Consider the following 11,198-nt stretch of genomic DNA (forward strand, 5'->3'; position numbering starts at 1 on the left):
GAGGCAGTATTCATGGGGTTCGAGGATAGGCTGCCTGAGTTTGAATCCTGATTTTATCACTTACTAGGGTGATGACCTTGGGCAAGTCCCTTACCCACTTGTTTCCCCATCTATAAAATGGGCATAATAGCAGTCTGACCTCATGGTGACCTTGTAAGGATTAAATGCACTTAGAAGAGCTCCTGACACATATGAAATGCTCAATAAATGTTAACTATTTACCTATCTATGTGTCTGTGTGTCCTGGGCTGTTTTACCGTCTCTTGGGAGAGTATTAGTGAGGCGAGTTTCCCTTTGTGATTCTGTGCTGAGCACTTTACATATTTCATCTCTCTCGTTCCTTACAATATTGGGGTATCATTATACCTATTATACAGATCCAAAAATCAGGCTCAACTGCAGAGGCTGACCCAAAAAAGTCATCAAGTTTATAAGAGGAGGACCTGGGATATTTGGCCAGTCTGGATCTGAAGCCTAGTTCCTTACCTCTAGGGCCAGCGTGCTCAGCATATCCCACCCAGGACAGTTGGGAAGGTTCCGAATGACCCATCCACACCTTGCCATGACACCTGGGTTCTGGAAGCCCTAGTTCTGGAACTGATTTGCTATATGATCTAGGGCAGTTTGCTTATTTTAACATTTCTGGGCCTCAGCTTCCTCATCTTTCCAATGGGAACAATGATCCCAAATGCCCTGCCCTGTAGTCAGAGGTGTGGTGAGAAAGACATCGGACTATGGATGAGAAAGCAGCTGGAAATTGTGAAATGCAGGAGCCAATGCACTGGATTGTTTTGAAAGTTTCTTCTGAAAGCACAGGTGTGCAGAAAGAAAGAGAAAGAAAGGAAGAAAGAAAGGAGGAAAGAAAGAAAGAAAGAAAGAAAGAAAGAAAGAAAGAAAGAAAGAAAGAAAGAAAGAAAGAAGAAGAAGAAAGAAAGAAAGAAAGAAAGAAAGAAAGAAAGAAAGAAAGAAAGAAAGAAAGAAAGAAAGAAAGAAAGAAAGAAAAGAAAGAAAGAAAGAGAAAGCAGGTACAAGTGTTCCAGGTCAGTGCCCATTGGAGTGAGAGATAGCTCCCCACTGCCTCTGGGTGTGGGGGCCTCTGGAGCCTCCAACCACTCGCCTTCCCCCCTTCCCCCCCTCCGGGGGAGGGGAAATGGTCCAGGCTGCTTAGTGCTAGCTCACAGAGCCCCTCCCTGGGGCTCCCCTGTATCGGGGTGGCTGTCTCAGCAGCAGGAAGTGAGATCTCCACCAGCATGCCAAGCCAACAGGAAGAGGCCAGGATGTGCAAGCTAATCCCTGACTGCTCCAGACACCAAAACTCCCACTTAACTCCTTGAGCAAGTGCCAAGTTCCTCAGTTTCCCTATCTGTAAAAGGAGGACTTCTGTTATTCCTGAACTAACTCGAAGTATCACTGAACTGCTGGGAATATCAAATAGGACAAAAGCATTCGGAATGCTGCTAGAAATAGCAAACTCTCTTTGCATAACCTGCAGTGCCCACCCCAGGGCCACGAACAGGTCAAGTGCTTAGTAAATGTCAGTGGAAGTAGGTGGAGACAGGTGGACATAGGTTCAAATGTGTATGACCTTGAACAGGTGATTTCTCAGAGCCCCAGAGTCTTATGTGTCAAAAGCAAGATAATGATGATGCTTGCCTCATAAGGCTGCTGCAGGGATTAAATGGGAATAGAAGCGTATACGATGGTAACATGATGATTAAAATTGGCTTGTGAGGATAAAGAAGAAGTTGTATGTATGTATGTATATACAAATTCATACACACACACACACACACACACACACACACAATGGAATATTACTCAGCCATAAAAACGAACAAAAACTTGCCATTTGCAACTATGTGGGTGGAACTAGAGGTGTTATGCTAAGTGAAATAAGTCAGTCAGAGAAAGACAAATACCATATGATTCCACTCATATGTGGAATTTAAGAAACAAATGAGATGAACATAGGGGAAAGAAAAAAAGGAGGGAGAAAAACCATAAGAGACTCTTTTTTAAAAAGATTTATTTATTTATTTGAGAGAGAGAGCGCGCTCACACTCGTGCACGTGTTGGGGGAGGGGCAGAGGGGGAGGGAGAGAATCCCAAGCAGACTCCCCACTGAGTGCAGAGCCAGACGAGGGGCTCAATCCCACAAGCCACAAACGTGAGATCATGACCTGAGCTGAAATCAGAGTCAGATGCTTAACTGACTGAGCCAGCCAGGCACCCCAAGAGATTCTTAACTATAGAGAAAAAACTGAGGGTTGCTGGAGAGAAAGTGGGGGGGATGGGCTAAATAGGTGATGAGTATTAAGGAGGGCACTTGCGATGAGCACTGGGTATCATATGTAAGTGATGAATCACTAAATTCTACTCCTGAAACTAATATTACATTATATGTTAACTAACTAGAATTTAAATAAAAACTTGAAACATTAAAAAAAAATTAGGGGGGTGCCTGGGTGGCTCAGTCGTTAAGTGTCTGCCTTTGGCTCAGGTCATGATCCCAGGGTTCTGGGATCGAGCCCTGCATTGGGCTCCCTGCTCCACGAGAAGCCTGCTTCTCCCTCTCCCACTCCCCCTGCTTGTGTTCCCTCTCTCGCTGTGTCTCTCTCTGTCAAATAAATAAATAAAATCTTAAAAAATAATAATAAAAAATAAAAAAATATTAGGGGTGCCTGGCTGTCTCAGTCAGTAGGTGTGTGACTTTTGATCTCGAGGTTGTGGGTTTGAGCCCTACATTGGATGTGGTAATTATTAAAAATAAAATCTTAAAAAAATAACTTGTGAATCGAAAAAGAGGAGTAAAACAAAGTCCTTGCTCTCAAAGACTTAACGGTTGTGGCAAATAGGATTCATCTCTTTTGAGACACCTCCAGTGGGTTGGCAGGGGCTGCCTCGAGCTCTATGTAGAAGATTTTAAAAACCAGATCTACTCTCAGCATGAAAAAGAGATTGATTATCAATGCCTGCCACGGGACAGGAGGCGGGAATGTGGCAGCAGGTGTACGGCGCATATGCTGACCCTGATCTGGCTAGAGAGAAAGACACGTAAGCAAAAACTCCGAGACAGGCCAAGCGACTTGTTTGGGGAAGGCAGAATCAGGAGCCATTCCACCAAGCCCCGTTATATTCAAGCCAAGCCTTGAAGGACATAGGGAAGGAAGGTCACTCTAGACAGAGGAAATAGCTTGAGCAAACACACCGTGCCTGGGTTGTGATGCTTTTGGCTGCAGAGAATAGGCTGCACAATCAAAGGGCTTTGACAACAAGGAAAATATATTACCTTTCAAGACAAGAAGTCCAAAGGCAAGTGATTTCAGGGCTGGCTAATTGAGCAGCCCAAAATGGCATCAAGTTCCATACATTTTCGACTGTGCTGCCATTATGGGCTGAATTATGTCCCCCTGAATTTATATGTTGAAACCCTAACACCTAGTACCTCAGAATGTGGCTGTTTTCGGAAATAAGGCCTTTAAAGTGGTAACGGAATTAAAATGAGGCTGTAGAGTGGGCTCTAATCTAAGCTGACTGGTATTCTAAGAAGAGGAAATTCGGACACACAGAGAGATACCAGCGGCGCACACACACACACACACACACACACACACACACACACACACACACACACACAGGAAAGACCACACAAGGACAGAGCGAGAAGGCAGCCATCTACAAGCGAACGAGAGAGGCCTCAGGAGAAACCAACCCTGCCGACACCTTGATCTCAGCTTCTCGCCCCCAGAACTGTGAGAAAATACATTTCTGTTGTTTAAGTCCCCAAGCTGTGGTATTTTGTTATGGCGGCCCTAACAAACTCATACGTTGGCCAGATGGCTGCAGTGGTTTTTGGAGTGACACAGACATGATGTCATCCATCATTATCCTGCTTTTGATGTCATCCACCCTTGATGAGGCTGAAGGGTTTCCCCTCCTGTGTGTCTTTTTATTGTGCGCCTGTCCCACAGATGCTTCAAAAAACTTCCCTTAGGAGTCTAGGAGCCAGATGTATTTGCCAGGATATATTTTGGCTGCAACAAAGACACAAATAACAGTGGCTCAAACATAATAGAAGTTTCTCTCTTCTATCACCTAAGCAGTTCAGGGCAGCATACCCGGGACTGCTGGGTCCGGGACCCAGGGGCTTCCTATCTTACTGCTAGGCCATACTGGGATTTTGTTCTCACCTTCAACACAGCTACGGTCCAGCCAATAGGAAGGGTAAACCCAGCCGGGAGAGCACAACCCCTCCCTTTAAAGGGATGACCGGTAAGTAGTACAAAATTCTACTGCTCACATCCCGCTGACTAGAACTTGTTTCCTTGGCCACGGCTAATTGCAAAAGAGGCTGGAAAATGTGGTCTTCTATTCTGGGGGGCCACCGGGCCCAACTAAAAATTCCTTTATAGACAAAAGAGAGCATGGATACTGGGGAACACATAGCAGTCTCTGCTACACAGAATTGAGTCATATGCCCCTGCCCCCACCAATCCTAGGTCAGGGGAATGATCTTGGACCAGTGGTTCTCAAACTTGAGTGAGCATCAGAATCACTTGAAAGACTTGTAAAAAGATGCTGCTCTCCACCCAACCCCACAGGTGGCTAATCAGGTGGGTGTGGGTGGTGCCTGAGAATCAGCATTTCTAACAGATTTCCCAGTAGTGCTGGTCTAGGGACCATGTTTTTTTTTGTTTTTGTTTTTAAAGATTTTATTTATTTATTTGACAGAGAGACAGCTAGAGAGGGAACAGAAGCAGGGGGAGTGGGAGAGGGAGAAGCAGTCTCCCTGCTGAGCGGGAGCCCTACACAGGGCTCGATCCCAGGACCCAAGGACCATGACCCGAGCCGAAGGCAGATGTTTAACGACTGAGCCACCTAGGTGCCCCTAGGGACCATGTTTTGATAACCACTGTCTTGGACCAATTGTGACTTGCCTCCTGGGGCCAAGTGGGAGTTACATTCCCTGAGCATTTGGGATGGGGGTCTCTAGGAAATGGGGCTCCACCTGCATGAGAAACTAGTGAGAAAAGCTGTTGGGTGGCAGGCAGGAGAGGCTCACAAAAACAGGAAGATGAATGGTTTGGAGAGGCCAGGTGGGGTAATGTTGGAGATAAGGATCAAGAAGTATTTGGCGTCCAGTAGTGAAAAGTCAGCATCACGCAAAGGTTTCAATCTTTATCCTGAAGGCCCTGGGGAGCCACGGAGGTTCTAAAGTAAGGAACTGTCATGATCAGATTTGTAAGAGGATGAGGATGCATTAAAGCAGTGATCCTCAAAGCAGGGTTCTCAAACCCCTAGCACCAGAATCCCCTGGAGAACCTTTAAAATGCAGACTTCAGGGCAGGCTCTATCCACCTCCCTTCAGGAGATGGAAACCTGCATTTAAAAAACAAAACCCCCTCCATCCCAGGTGATTCTGTGCACTTTGAAGTTTGAGAACCACTGGATAGAGGGTGGAAACCCTGGAGGCAAGGGAGATCTTTTAGGGGCAATACTCACTGGAAAGTAGTAAGCTCTATGAGGGCAGGGATCATGCTTGTTTTATATCTTTCTTGTTCACAGTACCTAAAAGAGTGCCTGGCACATAATAGGTGCTCAACAAATATTTGGTTTAGTGGCGTTAGGAACTTCAGTCTGGGTTTTGATTTTTGTCTCGGATTCATTCTAGGACCCCTGGTAAGTCTGTCCCCAAGTCACATCTCTTTTTTCCCCTTATCTGTAAAATAGTTTGGAGATAATCCCTAAGAACGTGGGGGGTAGGTACCATGGTGAGCGCTGTGAATTGTGTAAGACTGATGAATCACAAACCTGTACCCCTGAAACAAATAATACATTATATGTTAATTTAAAAAAAAAAAGAACGTGGGAGGGGGCATTCTAGTTGATTGATTGAGGCGCTGTCCAATCAACAGGGATTTCTGTGTACTCTCCTGTTCCTCTCTCAACCAAATGTTTTTGTCTCTTTAGGGAACCCGAGGGGTCCTGGCAGAACATATCCTTCCTTCCTTCCCTCTCCCTCCTTCCTCTTCTCCTTCCTCTGGCGCGGAACAACCAAAACAATAGGACACAAGCAGCACGTACTGAAATGACTTTTAATATCTCATGTCGCAGCAAAATTAAAAATATACAAAAAGTTTGTGGTGTATAAAAGAGTCTCAGTACAGAAGCCCCAGCTTGGGGTCTCCTCCCCCTCCTGGGGGAAGCGCAGAGGGGTGAGTGGGGGCGGGGGACTAAGGATGGCACAGATGTAGTAAATACCAGGAAACAGAGGTGGGCAAGGGTGGGGGCCGACTAGGGAGGGAAGAAAGAACCTGGAGGGGAGAATCACCCGGAATTGTGCTGAGGGAGGGATGTCAGCCCCTCAATCATGGCTAGTGATTCCTGGAGTTGGAGATAGAATGGAGGGGAAAGCATCAGTGCTGGGAATGTTCTGGTGGGACCCCGAAGGACCTGGGTTCTGGTCCCACCCTGCCAGCAACTGGCCCAGTGACCTTGGGCGGGCTGCCTCTGTGGGTCTTCCCCCTTCAGTAATACAGGATGCTGGATGAGTAAACCAGATTCCCAACTTGGGATCCCTAAGGATTGGTGGAGGCAGGAATGGGGGCGCATGAGTGCTCTTTTGAGAATTGTGTGTTAAACACTCCAATATAATACAGATATTCCCCCACCCTCAAGCCCTAAAAGCTAACTTGAGGCCTTGGTAGCATTAATGTATGATCATAAGCTCAGCTTGTGTTAATTTAATGTGGGAAGATTAATTATTCTTCAAGAAGTGAGGCTCATTTGGAAGAAAAATCTCCCGAACTATAGGATCCTCAGGGGTGAAAATTATAAGAGGGGGCTCTGGGAATCATTCAGGTCCTTTCTAGCTATTTTACTAGTTTGGCAAACCAAGGGGGTTAGTTGGGGGCTGTGTTTATCAGAGAGCACCCTCCCTCCCCCTACCAAGTTCCGTGGGTTAGCCCAGTGGAGACAGGTCTGGTTTGGGTTCTGGGATATTTGGGTGAGAGAGATGGAGGAATATCCCCCCAACTCCCGCACCCCCTACCGCCCTCCTCCCCCACTTTTGTCTCAGGCTACCCTCCACTCTGGGATTATTGCGGGTGCCCCAGGGCCCCCACCCCTTCAGCCTGGCCTGGGGGTGCCCTTACAATGATTGTGCATAGAAAAAAGCCAGGACTGCTGGGGAGAGGGCAGCGCCCACCTTGCTGTGATCAGGGAAGCGTGGATGGGGCCAGGCATTAGAGGACCAGCCCTCTCCCCACTGGGGAGTTTTCTGCTTCCAGGAACCAGGCCATTCCTGAAAGGGGCGTTCCTTTCCCACTTCCACAGTTTGCTGTTCTTCCTCCCCTTGCCTCCACCTGCAGCAGCGGAGGACCCAGGAATGTCCTAGCCCCACCCCAACCAGAATGGCACGTTACAGTCCCTTTGCCCCACCCCAGGCCCAGGGTCTTGCTGGGGAGAGGGGCTCAGCCACCATGCCCGCTGCTGCCCAGGTGGCTTGGCACTCATTCAGTCCCTTTCAATGAGACCTCACAAAGCATATCAGTACAGAAATTTTTAGCTCCTCCCCCTGCAGGCCCTACCTCCAGCTTTATTTGGGAGGGAGACAGGTGCCAAAGGGTGACAGGGGCCAGGACGAGATGGGGGCAGTTGGGTCTTGGTTTTCAGTCCTTATCCTCTCCCTGGACTCTCCCTTCACACATCGCAGGTTCCTCCTAACCAGGGGCCCCAACACTGGAGAAGACCCCAGCCTCTAAATTGCCCCCTTCAGGCATGGAGGGGCCTCTAGCCCTTATCAGATGATGGTTTCCCAGGCAGGGACCCTGTGAAGGCCTAGGTCTCCCTCCCCTTTCCATTTCTCAGATGAAGGGGGAAGGGAGGACAGCTCTCAGGTGGTCAGTTGGTGGGGGGTTAAAAAAGTCTCAGAGGGAGTCAGGGCCTCTGTCTTTGACTTCCCCAGAGGGATTATCAGACTCTGCACGGCTTCCTAGAACCTTCTCAACATTTGGAACCAGAGATTTCACACTGGTGGCCCATGGGCCAAATCCGAGATTAGTTTGGCCAGCACAGGGTTTTCAAAAAATGCGAGCTTTAGGTCCTATTGGCAGGGACAGGCACTCCCCTGTTTTCCAGAGTCCCCACCACTCCCTATAGTATAGCACTTGCTCTTCCCTCATTTTCTTCATTACCTGAAGTCATCTGAACTTGCAACCCATACACCCCTGTCTGGGAAAACCTCCTCACTGCATACAGTTTCCGTGAACTCCAGGCCCAGGTGAGCTCCAAGGGAAGGACGTGGGACTTTAGCCCTGAGGAGGGCACTGGGTTGCCAGGTAAGAGCTTCCCTAGATACCTCCAGCCCCCTTGGCCCTCGCCAGGTCTCGCCCTCCCTGGCCTCTGCTTTCCCCAACTCTTAGGGTGACACGCCTCTGTGGGACTCAGTGTAGCAGGGAGCTGGCTGGGTAAGGCAGATTTGGGGGAGACACAAGGGTGGGACAGATGAGAGGAGGGGACCAAGAAAGCCTTCCTGTTGGGGAGCCCCTGCTGGGGAGGGGTGGAGGTCTGTGCTGTCCAGTCGGGGTGACAGTTACAAGGCACATGGTTTATCAGTGCATGGAGGTGTGATGAGGGTATGCGGTGCCTGGGAGGTTTGTGGAGCACAGTCAACAAGCGGGGATCAGTTCAAGAAAACTGGGAGACAGAAGTCTCTACCCTAAAAATGGGGACAATGTCTCCTGCGGGTCGAGATACTGAGGGCGAATTTGGTACTCAGTGTCCTGTTCTCTTCCCGGCAAAATTAAGATGGACCCAACTACCTCTCAGCTCCAGGAAAAGCCTAACTCTGCCACTGAACCTCTGTGTGATCTTGGGCAAGTCCCTGGCTCTCTCTGGGCCTCCATTTTTCCTCTGTAATAGATGTGGAGGGCAGGTAGCTTAGGGGACCCCAAGGGTCCCTCTGGGCTGTGGTTCTGGAATATTCTCTCACTGCAAGGACCCTGTAGGGATTCTGGGAAGGACCAAGCAGCCAGGCTGGGGTGCAGGACAGAGAATGGGGAGCAGGAGGCAGGGACCCAGCGGGTCCAATTCTGGCAGGGAAGAGAGGGACTGGCTGAGGTAGACTGTGTCACAGAAAAAAACCACGAATGGGATGGTGCCCCTTCCCCACTCTGACTCCTCTATCCCAGTGAAGCAAGAGGACTGACAGGGACCAGATGAAGTGGGGATAGGCCAGTGGAGAGCATGACCTCAGGACAGGAAGGGATGGGGTCCTGAGCTCCTGGGCATATGGGTGCGGGGGGAGGGGGGTGGTCCTTGGAGGCCTTGGAAGGTCCTTGGAAGCTCTTTCCTGAGGGTGAACAGCAGGAGAAGGTGCCTGTGGCCTCTCTGAGGGCCCTTGACTGTGGCCATTTCCAGGGCTCGGTTGTCCTTGCAGGCAGAGGCCCTGAAGATGGGTTTTGTGGGAGAGAGATGTGGGGGGTGGGGATGGAGGAAGGTCCAAAAATGTGGCCCTGGTTTCCCTGAGACCCTCATGCCACATCTTAGCACTGCCGGCTCATTCCTATTCCCTGGTTCTCTGGTGGCTTCTGGAGCTGTAAGGACTCCCAGCTCCCAGGGAGTGTATTTTTAACTTTTCCTTCTAGAATGCTGGCCAATGGGGCAGCCAGATGGGCCATTTGAAGACACTGGGGAGTAAAATAACTTGCCAAGGCTGACCCTCATGTCACTTCTCTGAGCCTCAGTTTCCTCCTCTGTAAGCTGGGGTGCTGAGGGCTCTCTTGTAGAGCTGTCGCAAGCAGGAGGGAGTTAAGTGGAGAAGCCGTCAGCCAGACCTGGGTCTGCTTCCCCAGTGTTGTCGCCTCACAAAGGGCTTTAACGTGTAACTGGCCATGGAATTTGGTCTCTGGAGACAGATTTGAGTAGAAGACAAGGTGGCTGGATGAACCCACCGGAGGGGGTCTGGGTCAGCCCCAGACCTCCTCCGCCACCCTTCGCCTCAGACCTGGTTCCTGAGGCTTCTTAGGGGTTGGGGAAGTAGAAGAAAGAAAGTAGTAAAAGCATTCTTTGTGTGTTGGTGGGAGGGACGCACACACCATCTGGGTCCGTGTGGATGTCTACGCAGTCGCCTGTGTGCCAGAGGGGTGAGGTGACTTCTCTCACGGGTGTGATGTGTACTTGTGTACATGTGTATGTGTGTATGTGGGCAGTCCTGCCCTCTCTGCCTTTGGGGTCACCCTGCACCTTGAATGTGGCCCTCTCCTTGTATCCTCAGTAAATTCATTTTCACCCAGTATTATCTGATGGGACAGCAGGATTCTGGGACCCGTGAGACTAGCTGCCACGCTGGGCCTCAGTTTCCCCATCTGTCACCCAAGGGAGGCTGAACCAGAGAGGGCAAAGTGCCTCTCTAATTTGCATAGTCTAGGATTCTCATGGGCCTCCTCACCCCCAGCCCAGGTCTGCAGCTGTCCTTAATATTGCCTGCTGTGCCCTTGTAGTGAACACTACTTGGTTGGCATGGGGGAGTAGGGACATGGGGGGGGGGTGGTTCCAAGCTCTGTTTAGAGGCTCTGTCCCCTCACTCCACAGAACTGCCTGCTTCTCGGCTCCCATCCTCCCCCACCCTATCCAGAACTGGCTGTCCCAGATAAAGAGGAGGGGCCGTGGGCAAGTGGTCCCATGGGCACCCCAGGATGTTTGGGGATAGACTACAGGTTCTAGAGATTTGTCAGATCGGAGGCAAAACAAGTCAGTTTTCCAGCTGCTATCCCAGAGAGCTGCATCTGCAGGGTGGCTGAGAGCCAAGATTTATGTCATGTCCCCAGAGCTAATTTTTTTTCAGCTGGAAACCAGTTGGCAGTTGAAATGTCTCAAGGGTTGTGAGGACGATTTCCTCTGGGGAAGATGGCTGTGGACCAAGGTGGATGGGGCATAGAACTCCTATAAACCCCAGAAATCTAGAATGGGAGGACCCGTTCCTAGAATATTCCACTCACATGGGGCTCTAGAGCCGCCTCCCCCACCCCCATGTCAGGAGCTAGAATCTCCCAGAGCAGAATAGCAGGGCTCCAGTGCCTTTGCCCTCATCACAGAATCCAGATCAGAGTGACTCTCTAGCACATTTTTATCAGCTAAGTGTTCTAAAACTTAATCCAGAATCAAGAATGTCTCTCTGGAACAGTTTCTCTGCTAAA

This window comes from Halichoerus grypus, chromosome 10 (genome assembly GCF_964656455.1).
Source record: "Halichoerus grypus chromosome 10, mHalGry1.hap1.1, whole genome shotgun sequence".
Classification (NCBI taxonomy): domain Eukaryota; kingdom Metazoa; phylum Chordata; class Mammalia; order Carnivora; family Phocidae; genus Halichoerus; species Halichoerus grypus.